Genomic DNA, 10,802 nt, shown 5'->3' with positions numbered 1-10,802 from the left:
GAGAGAGAGAGAGAGAGAGAGAGAGAGAGAGAGAGAAGGCGGGAAGCTTCCTCATTCGTTTCCCGCTTGGGAGAGAAAGAGGGAAGCGCGCGAGGAGGATGGGGGAAAGCGCGTGCTCGTTGGGGGGGCGGGGGCGCGCGTGGTTTTGGCGCGAAGCAAAGCGCGGGAGAAAAGGCGCGAAAGCTTATTTCGCTTTTATTCCCTGAGGAGAAGCTTTCGCTCATTCCTCTAACCTGAAGGAGAGGTGTCTGGGCTCAAAGCCCGTCGCAGCTCTTCTCTCGCATGTGGGTTGAAACAGTGAAATAATAATAATAATAATAATAATAATAATAATAATAATAATGATGATGATGATGATGATGATGTGTGGTGGGCAGAATCGTGTAGTGGCTACAGTGCTAGACTAGGACCGAGAGACCAGGGTTCAAATCCCCTCACTCGACCATGCAGCTCACCAGCCTCTAGGCTTAGCCTACCTCACAAGGTTGTTGTGAGGATGAAATGGAGAGGAGCAGAGCCATATGTGCCACCTCAAGCTCTTTGGAGGCTGTAATGTAATACTGTAAATAAAACTGGGAAAACCTGGGCGCAAGTCACTCCTCAGCACCACAGCACTTGTACATTATCTTCTGCTAGTCTAACTCATCTTAACCTACCTCACAAGGCTGTTGTGAGAATAAAAGTGGGAGAATGTGTGCTTTTTTAATAATAAAAAAGGAAGGGTAGGATTGAAATGTAATAACAAGCACTTTGCACATTGCTCAGAGGCACTTTCTTTGTTATAATGCAATACTATTTGAGACTGAGCAGTGGTAAGTCTGGGCACATTTAAAGCACCCTTCAGGGACAATGAGCCAAGAGATGTGCCGTGCAGTGATGTGTGAGAAGAAACTACACCTTTTGTATTTCATATTTATTACTTTACAGTGGCACCTCGGGTTACATAGGTTCGGGTTACATACACTTCAAGTTACATACTCCACTAACCGAGAAATGGTGCTTCAGGTTAAGAACTTTGCTTCATGATGAGAACAGAAATCGTGCTCCTGCGGCACGGCAGCAACAGGAGGCCCCATTAGCTAAAGTGGTGCTTCAGGTTAAGAACAGTTTCAGGTTAAGAATGGACCTCCAGAACGAATTAAGTACTTAACCTGAGGTACCACCGTATACAACATGACTTTCTTCTGTGGTGCTCAAGATAGCATAAATAGATTCCCACCAATACTTCACCCCAACGCTGTAAAGCAGACTGGGCTGAGAAGAAGTGACTCTCCATGGTCCTGCAGTTTTTGCAAGTGATTGTTATTCATTTGATTTATTTATTTAAAACCTTCATGTATCTCTGAACTGTAGTCGTCTCGAAACAGTTTACAAAGATACAGTGCCCCAAAAGTAAACATCAGTTATAACGACAAAAACAAACATAAAATGGCTGCTGGCAAGAGTGTCAGCTTGGCCCTGCAATCATGGGTGCCTAGGGCCATAGGTGCCATGCAGCGTGCATGGCCCTGGCACCGAAATTTGTGGGTGCCCTGCCCCTTCATGGGGAATTTTGTGGGTGCTTGGGCACCCAGGGCCCCAGGAAGTTGGCAGCTATGCCCACTGGATAAAAAGGTCTTCAACAGGTGCCATAAGGGAGGAAGGCCTATCAGACATCAACTGGAAAGGAGTTCCATAAAATTGGGCGCATAATGTAGCTGGAGCCTCCAGACCAGGCTCAAGGGTAGCTATACATAGAGCACATTGCAATAATCAAGTTGTGTTGCCATGTTGCTCTGCACTGTGAGAAGAATGGCGATGTAGCAATTAAATAATAATAATTTTTCATTTGCATTTTTTTAAATTCCGCAAATGCTTTGTACAAACTTTTACTATAGCTTCAAATGCAATGATGATAAGAAATCTCCACCCTCCTACTCCCAAATTAATGCCCTGCCTTTGTTTTCGTTTTGTTTTTCAAATTCGAAGCCATTATATTGCTAACCAGATACATTATTAACCACCCAGTGCCAAAGCCTTATTCATATCAACACCTCCTTTATAACATTCCCAATATTCTTCAAGGCTGAATCCTTATTATTCCAATATGTTATAAAAATTGACTGCTTTTTATCTCTGCCTTCCTTATCGAAACATAATAATGCTTGTTAATCATTTTTTAATATTGCTTTTTAAAAATGTATTTAATCAAAACCATACAATTCAAAACCATGTAAGAAATGAGGTAGGGGTTCTCACCCTCCCATTTCCATCCCCACAGATCACTTTACAATTGCTCTCAGTGGACCACTTAATGATTTTTCTGCTTGTTGTATCAATGGTAAAGCACTTCAGTAGATGCTGCATGATTTTTAATGGTATTTTCACCAACACTCAATGAACCACCTGAATGAAGCTCATAAACCAACTGGTGGTCTATGAGTCACACGGCATGGGAATCCCTGAAACAAGGAAATAGAGAAAGAAGGAAGGAAATGCAGAGAATAAAAATGAAAATTAAACTTCTCCCACAACAAAAAAGAGAGGTACAGATTTGGGTCATAATTCCTAGGAAGAATAATAGCATGTTGGTTAATTGTTCCCTCTTTTTCCAATGTCCAGGCTGTGAGTGTCATTACTTGCACAGCCAGATTGGCAACATCTGTCCATTAGAGGGAGGCAGCAGTAGAAGTACTAGAAGTTTGCAGAAGTATAAAAAAAAAGTTTAATCCTATAGAACGAATCCTCAAAATAGCCCAGTGTAAATTCTGACTGGCTGACTGGTGGAAAATCAGGGGTGGGGCCATCCTGCCTAGCCCTGAGCTGAGCCCTGAGTCCTTGGTGGACAAACCAGACGCTCCACAGGTCAAGAACCTTGCGCAACAGGCAGGGCCTCCTTGCACCAGTGCTGAGAATCTTCCTGTGGAGCTGTCTAGGTTGAGACCTGCTGAAGAACTTTGTCAGAGGAGGAGGAAGAGCCACCCCTCAGTCTCCGAGAAGATTGGTGCCAAAAGGCCCAGAGTCCAATCCAAAGAGCCATGACACAATGTATGTCTACAGACTTTGAGTCATCATGTGGCTCATGAGTAAGGGGTCTACTTGTGAATGAGCAGTCCCTAGAACTTATTTACTACCAAGCAGCTGCAGCTAGAACAGGCATCCCCAAACTCGGCCCTCCAGATGTTTTGGGACTACAGTGGTACCTCGGGTTAGGTACTTAATTCATTCTGGAGGTCCACTTTAGCTAATGGGGCCTCCTGCTGCCGCCACGCCGCCAGAGCACAATTTCTGTTCTCATCCTGAAGCAAAGTTCTTAACCCGAGGTACTATTTCTGGGTTAGTGGAGTCTGTAACCTGAAGCATATGTAACCTGAAGCATATGTAACCCGAGGTACCACTGTACAACTCCCTTCATCCCTAGCTAACAGGACCAGTGGTCAGGGATGATGGGAGTTGTAGCCCCAAAACATCTGGAGGGCTGAGTTTGGGGATGCCTGAGCTAGAATGTGGTTTAGGAGGCCACAGAATATCAGGTGATTGGGCTTGCCTTAACTGAGACTATGCTGTACCTTGGACTGTACTTTCTTGGGCAAGTGTTTTGGTAAAAGGCTTTTACCTCATTCGACTGAGACCCCAGGCTTTGAGAGCATCTTCTGGAGCACAACAGGGAAGGGAACAGCTGGAATTTTGGGCAGCAGTGCTCCACAATGCAACATTTTGTTGCAAGCCCCACTTGTATACTCAGTTCAAGGCAGGGGAGAGATCTGAATGAGGGACTACCTGATTAATTGCTCATTTTCATTTTTTTAAATCCATATCCTACTTCTCCCTCCGCAAAGAAACTCCTTGCAGCAGCCAACAAATATATGTGCGAAAATGATCCAACCATTAAAACCCAAATTACCAAACTGGAAACAGCAGCACATAAAGAGCAGAACTAACAATATATACATTAAGCTGCAACAGAATTAAAAAGCTTGTTTAAAAATGAGTGTCTTCAGTTGCTGGTGGAACACGAATGAAGAGAAAGGTTGTTTTTATTCTTTTGTTATAATTTCTTAACAGGATTTATATGCAGCTTAATGATCAAATCCAAACAGCTTACATAAAATATAAAATATACAATAAAATTACCAATAAAGTCAGCAGTTTAAAAAATATGCGTTGTAAAATAATATGTACATATTAAAATACAAGTCAAATGTAAGTGTCTGGGTAGGCTCACTTAAACAAATAAATCTTTAGCAGCTCCCCCCAAAAAGTACTGCACTTGATATCAAAGGGCAGAAGTTCCAAAGTTTAAGTGCTGATCTTTGGTATTGATCCTGGGGCTGAGACTCATCTAAGGCTAACTCTGCCTGCCCTCTAGTGGCTAACGGTAACAAGCCCACACCCATTCATAGTCGAGTCTTTTTGTTTCCAGTTCCATCTGCACCATACATTTAAAGCACTCCTATGTCACTTTAGCAGTCATGGAGAATTCTGGGAACTGCAGTTTGCCCAAGGTGCTGAACTTGCAAAGCTACGATTCTCAGCACCCTTAAGAAACTGCAGTTCTCAGGAATCTCCACGACTACTAAAGTAGTATAATACTACTTTAAATGTAAGGTATGAATGTTTCCTGTTTTGTACTGAAGTTCTCACTCTGGGCCAGCAGGGGGATACTGTAGATAGTTCAGGTCCACATATGCAAATAAGGGATCGAAAGTGACGTTCAGTGATTGGATAGTTACAGAAAATGGTTACTGTTGCATTCTAGTGGAACTATATGTAAGCAGGCTGGCTGAACCCTTCAGTTCAGTTCTGTTCTGGCCTGTGAATAAACAAGAGCTGTTTGAAGAATCGCTGTGTCGTCTGATATGTTCACCCACAACTTAACACTTCCTTTGTTAGGAGAGCTTCACACAGCTCTTCCTATAAGGAATTTTTTTAAAGCAAATCTATGTTGGCAAGATCCAAACATGAGTTGAACCACATTTTGTTAGGGCAGAACCTGATTCTGACACTCACCAAAAACATTGTGGACTATCTGCAAGCCTCAAAGTGAATTCCTCCCTTTGGTGTGACTTTTTGCAGGCCTCAGGTACTAAGGCTGAAATAATGGCACCATTGGCGCAGACTACACTGATCCGAAGCCAATCTCTGTCCGTGGCTGAAGCACCCTGCAAGGACTGGATGATAAGGTTAGCTTGTGCAGAAACATTGCTTGCAACCCCTGGACTTTCACATTTACAGCCAACGGGGATTTTGCTGCTGATTACACCAAGATTGTGGCTTATAGTTTATGGCCGAGCTTTGAAGTTTTGACATGTGTCAGCCAGCCAGTGAGGAGAGTTAAGTGCTAAACAGCAGGATCGAGTTCAACTTTCCTGGCTATTGAGCACTAGTGTGCAGTACGTGCAACAGAGCTTTGTTATGAGAACGAAGTGTTGTTCGGTATTAAAGCCATATGTCTTTTGCTTTGACAGGCAAGGTCAATACAATTGCGGAGAAGTCTAACATGGGCAATATGAGATATGGCACCTTCTTTTTGCTTGGTGAGGCCAAGCGCATGGCGGAGATGGACGGATTGTCTAATATTAGCACCATCAGCCTTCGCTGTTGCCCACATTTTGCTTTGTCATCTTAGTGCTAAGCAAAGATAAAACTTCAATTTAATACGTATTAAACACACTGCTTGAAAAATACAGCTGATGTTTATATGTTTATGAGCATATAACTCTTAATTTTGTGCAAACAGCATGCATCAGTTGTTTATTGGATTGAGGGAGGAAAAATCCTTTAAAAAAACACCGCACACACCAGCCTGCTGCTTTTGATGCCCATCAATAATTAGGCAGTAAAGGAACCAGATTTTTTTCCACAGGTTTCATTATTACTCATCCAAGCTGTTTTCACATAGATGCTGCCAAAGAAAACGATACCCATGCAACATATTCATGCAAGTCAGCTATATATTTCGTGACGCGGTAAATATATTACGAAAGAGAGCTTTATAGCTGTAGTGGAAATAATTTTTTTTTTTAACGTCATCGCCCTAAGGGCTGTCTGGCAGACTCACCATCTCTCTTCAGCCCACGGATTGGATTTTTAATTTTTAATTTAGCATTGACAATTTCAGCTGCCTTCAAAAGAGCTTTGTTCTTTTTGGAAAAGGCCTTTGTGTTCTAGTTTGTGTCATTTGCCGCGTTTGAGACACTGTTTTGAAATGTCTAACCCTGAAATTTAGGAAGAAAGATTTAGGGCACAGATGGGCTAATAAAGCTGGATTTTTGCTCAGATGCCTGCTGAAGGCTTCAGCCTGCTACTAGCAAATACTAGGGAACCCCAAGCAAAATTTTTATTTACCTCCTAGCATAGAGCCGAGAAATCTCCAGTATGTGGAGACCAATCATGGCCTGCTAGGGACTCCAATTTGGCCCTCCAAGCCATTTCCCCCCTAAAACCACACCCACCTGACATCACTGATGACGTTGACTGATAGGTAGGGCAGGGTATAATCCTCCAATGGCTGTGCTGAGGGAACAGGACCACACAGCTTAGGCAGCAAGGTTTAATCTTCATTCATCAGCTGATGAGGACACTCAACTCTCCCCCTCCCCTCCTCACACTCCCAGTTTTCCTTTTTCCTTTTCCTACTGACCCTTAGGGCACACCAGTACCAAGGGCACACAGTTTCCTCCAAGGGATCCTGGAAACTGTTGCAATGTTTTAAAGGTGCTGGGAATTGCAGCTCTGTGATGGCAAGCTATGCTTCTCAGGATTTTGGGGGGAAACCATGTGCTTTAAATGTATGGTGTGTGTGTGACCCCAGTGTCCCATGGTTTCTGAACAAGGGCAATTCTCACTGGGCTGGTTTGGTGAAAGGGCTGCCACCTGGGGAGTGGGGGTGATTTTTATTTTTATTTTTAAGCTGAGGCCCTCTAGTTTTTCAAAAGAATTTGAAAGCCTTGCTATCACCTCATCATTGCTCCTGCTCTGAAAAAAGTCCTGGAACTACGCTCCCCTGCATTCCCTTCAAGGCAGACCCATCCATGAGGCCAAGGTGAGGTGGCCACCTCAGGTGGCAGGGTCCACAGGGACAGCAGTTGATCTTTCTTCCCCCACCTCCTTTGTTCCTGATACAGATCTTCCCTCATCTCTTCTTCCCTGGCAGGAAACAAGCACCATTTTGGGGTCCACCTCAGGTGGCAAAATGTCATGGTTTTCTCTTCACTATGATTCCTCTACCCTGATTCCTCTTCACTATGCCAGGGATTTCATCATGAATTCATTGTGTCCATGCTATACTTTTCATATGCTATTCCTATTAATTCTTCTTCTATATATTTTGTTATCTTGGATTGAGTATGGATTTTTTTTTCCAAAATGAAAGCCTGTTTCCTTTTATTAGTAAACGTTTTAGAGGATACTTCATTTCTGTTTTTGCCAATAGCTGGTTTGAAGAATACTTATGAAGAACATGGGCATTAAGGCAGCTGATGGACTTATTCTGTAGGAGTGTTCGCTGGCGCTGTGTGTACCCTGAATTGCAATGTGATTTGGGCTGATTCATGGAAGGTTCTCCACCCCCTCCCCTCCCCAACGCTATCAGCTTGGTCTCATTTTCTGGAAAAACGTTCCCGAAGACTCTCTGCCTGGGAAAGAAAATCACATCCCCATGGCTCCATTTTAGAAAAATCTACAGCCCTACTTGGGAACCTCTGGCCCTCCAGATATTTTTGGAATCCCATCATCCCTGAGCTCTGACAACACTGGCTGGGGTTGATGGGTATTAGAGTTCAAGAACTTAAATTTTAAAAATGCCCAAAATGTGCAATATAGCCTTGAATTCTGCCTCCAGCCTTACATCCCACTTTCCTTCTATCTTTCTTCCTGTACTGCTTTTGTTAGTGATGGATGATGAGAGAATTATTTTTTCACCCCCGTTACATTCACAATGCCAGAACGTCAGGTGTTTGGCCATGATGTGTCGTCAGCTTCCTCTTGCATTCTAATGGGCATTACAAGGAAAATGAATGTTGGCAGCTCTTCAGGGATGCTTGATTAACTCAGAAAGCCATAGTTTCCGCACAGTGCAATCTCTATAAAGAGAATTATCTGCGTTTCTTTCATTCATACTTTGGTCTCTTAATCAAACTATGTGAACTAAAGAAACAAAAGGAGACGTTGATCCATTAACAGAATGCCAGCACTGCAGTCATTGCCATAATCTGATTCCAAACAGTTGCACTTTCCAAGGGCGCAAACACACATTTCTAATTACTACTAGGTGACTCTTTCCTGCATGAAGATTATCTCCAGTTAGGAAAACTTTTGCACAGCTTCACATACAATCAAGCTGGCACCCAGGAATTTTGGACAGAGAGGGCTTATGTGAAGGACATGCAATATACAAATGTGACACTAGATGGCGACAGTGAGCCATGACAAATTCAATGTATTTTTCAAAACTTTTTTTTTTAAAAGCATTTTCACAGCATTTTTTATATGTGTGTAGATTCCACCCCTGCCAAGGACTGTATTTTCCCTTGGGGATAACCCATCAGGGACTGCAGGCCAATTGTGGACGGGGTTAAAGCCAACAGAGGGTGCGATTAGTAGGGGGGAGAAGGCCACTTGTTTCTCTCTCTTTTTCTGCCACCTCTTTTCCTCACCCCAATAAAGCCTGAGGCCACAGCCTTGCTAAAGCTTATCTGGTCATTGCCTAGAAGAGTGACTGACTGGGAACTACAGGTATGATGCTTTGGGTTTACAATGGAAGAAATGTGGAGTGTAAATGCCTAAGGGCTCCCCAGAATCTAGAGCTGGCCCCGGTAAACTGTAGTTTAGCCAATGGCTGTTGCAGAGAGGATTTTCTCAGTGGTTGTTCTTCCATTGGCTGCCTAGTTCCCCTCCTCCACTGAATTGCTATCTTGTTAATTGCTTCATAGATTTAATCTGTTTAGTATCAAATGTAAGACACACTTTGTGCCCTTTGCTGCTGCCGATTGTTCATTTAGGCTGTTTCCTTATCTTACAGGTGGCTTATTCTAGCAATTTTTTTTATGTATTGATTTGTTTAAATTGTTCCACATTGATTGTAAGCTGCCTCGGGCACATTTTATGGAAAGGAAGAATATTAAAAAGAAAACCTTAAATAAATGAAATTATAGTTAATGGAAGGAATTTCACAAGCAGTCTCCTTATTTGTATTCCATGTGGTCACACATGCATTTGCAAATTGTTCATAATTTTATTTAGAAAGGGCATGGGTTTGCCAGAGCTTCTGTGAAAGCAGCTCTTAGTTAAATCTAGGGAAGTGTGAAAATCAGTCAGATCAGATGTACATGTCTACAGTCAATCTCTCACTTGCCTTTAAGTTCTTTTTTCCGGTTCGTGTGGGCGCTGGCAGCTAATGCAGGTTTCAATCAAACGTCAACAAGCAAAATTCCTCCTGCCCTCCAGACAGCTACAAAAATGAATCAGCGATATATTCACACTACAAATTCATTTAGACCCCTGTCCAGGCTCGATGAGGACAGCAAGTTGAGGGCATCACGTTTTATGTTCGTGAGATTCTTTTGTTTTGGCCAAAAGGTATCTTTGAATGTGAAACAGCATGCTCTTAAAATTGGAAAACAACATCTAATGCGGGGGTGGGAATTCAATTTCTTCCCAAAGATGGAAAAAGTGTCTAATTTAGACATTACTTCCCAATTTGGTAATGAATTGCATCTAATTGCCTCTTAGGGAGAAAAATACATTATGGCGGCAGACCTGCGCCATGTCTGCTCTAAGATTTGCTATAAAGGGAATGGTGTGATTTAGAGTACATCCAGTAGGAGGGGTGCATATCCTCCCCCCTCCCCGGTTTTTCTACCTGAATTGTTTAAGGTAGCTATGTCAGGCCTTTTTGCAGCAGAAACAATGCTCTGGTGGTACCTTGTAGTCCAACCATGTTCTTGTTGCAGAATTTTGCTTTCATGGACAAGTGCTCTCTTTGTCAGATGTGTGAGAAGTGTTCTGCCCCCCAGTCAGTAGAAAAATGGGGCATGGCCATAGATGGAAAAGGGTGGTACTTCATGGGTATGTTTAAGAAGCACAGAATAACAGTACCAATAGGAAGAAGGCATTTTTTCCTTTCTGCTCTGTATCCATTGTATACAGCACTGATTCTGTTCCACGGCAGTTCACCTCCTGCCAAAAATTAATCTATTCAACCCACCGTATGCTATGCCAAAATTACTTCGTTTACACAATTATTAAATAAATTACATTGTGTGCTACCGACCAACAATAACAGACAAGACAGTGTATTGGGATCAAATAAGGCCACAACTTTTTTGATTGACAGGTGTCAGAGGTTTAGCATAGACAGTAGGTAACACCATGAACTTCCAGGCCCACTGGCTGGAAGTAAAACCTAGGTCAACCCGACAGCTGGAGGGGGAACCTATGACTTACATCAACTAGAAGCACCCCCTGTGGGATCGCCATTTTGAGGCCCCAGCTGTGGCCCCAGCCACTGCCTGGGCACATGGACAGAAGCAACTCCCAGATTCCTTTAACTGGATACCCATAATTTGGAGGGGCAGGCAGAGGCTACAACCTCCCCTCCAACCAATACTAAGGCTTTCACAATGCCAAAGTTGTGATGCTTGCTATGAGGTAGGCGAACCCACCAGGCGTAAGCCAATTTGCCTGCCCCTGATTGGCTGAATTTGAGTAGGTCTGAATACAAGGCCTGACTGGCAAGACAAGGCTAGGCTAGGCTGCCTTGCTGGCCAGGGAGCCATGCAACAAACAGGGGACATTGGGACCCAGCACATTGGGACCCAGCC

The 10,802-nt window shown here is 43.2% G+C and overlaps 1 long non-coding RNA gene across 1 annotated transcript; it reads left to right on the top strand.

Moving 5' to 3' along the window:
- Nucleotides 1–17: 17 nt before the first annotated feature.
- LOC309357297 lies at nt 18–8,437 on the top strand. The gene is made up of 3 exons (XR_014163061.1): nt 18–284; nt 5,056–5,162; nt 7,415–8,437. It is a non-coding gene; the product is annotated as an uncharacterized lncRNA (long non-coding RNA).
- The last annotated feature ends 2,365 nt before the right edge of the window (nt 8,438–10,802 follow it).

The sequence above is a fragment of the Podarcis melisellensis genome (assembly GCF_964234715.1).
Source record: "Podarcis melisellensis genome assembly, chromosome: 14".
NCBI classification, from domain to species: Eukaryota; Metazoa; Chordata; class Lepidosauria; order Squamata; family Lacertidae; genus Podarcis; species Podarcis melisellensis.
Note: the sequence above shows the minus strand (reverse complement) of the source record. Positions and strands in the feature narration are given on the sequence as shown.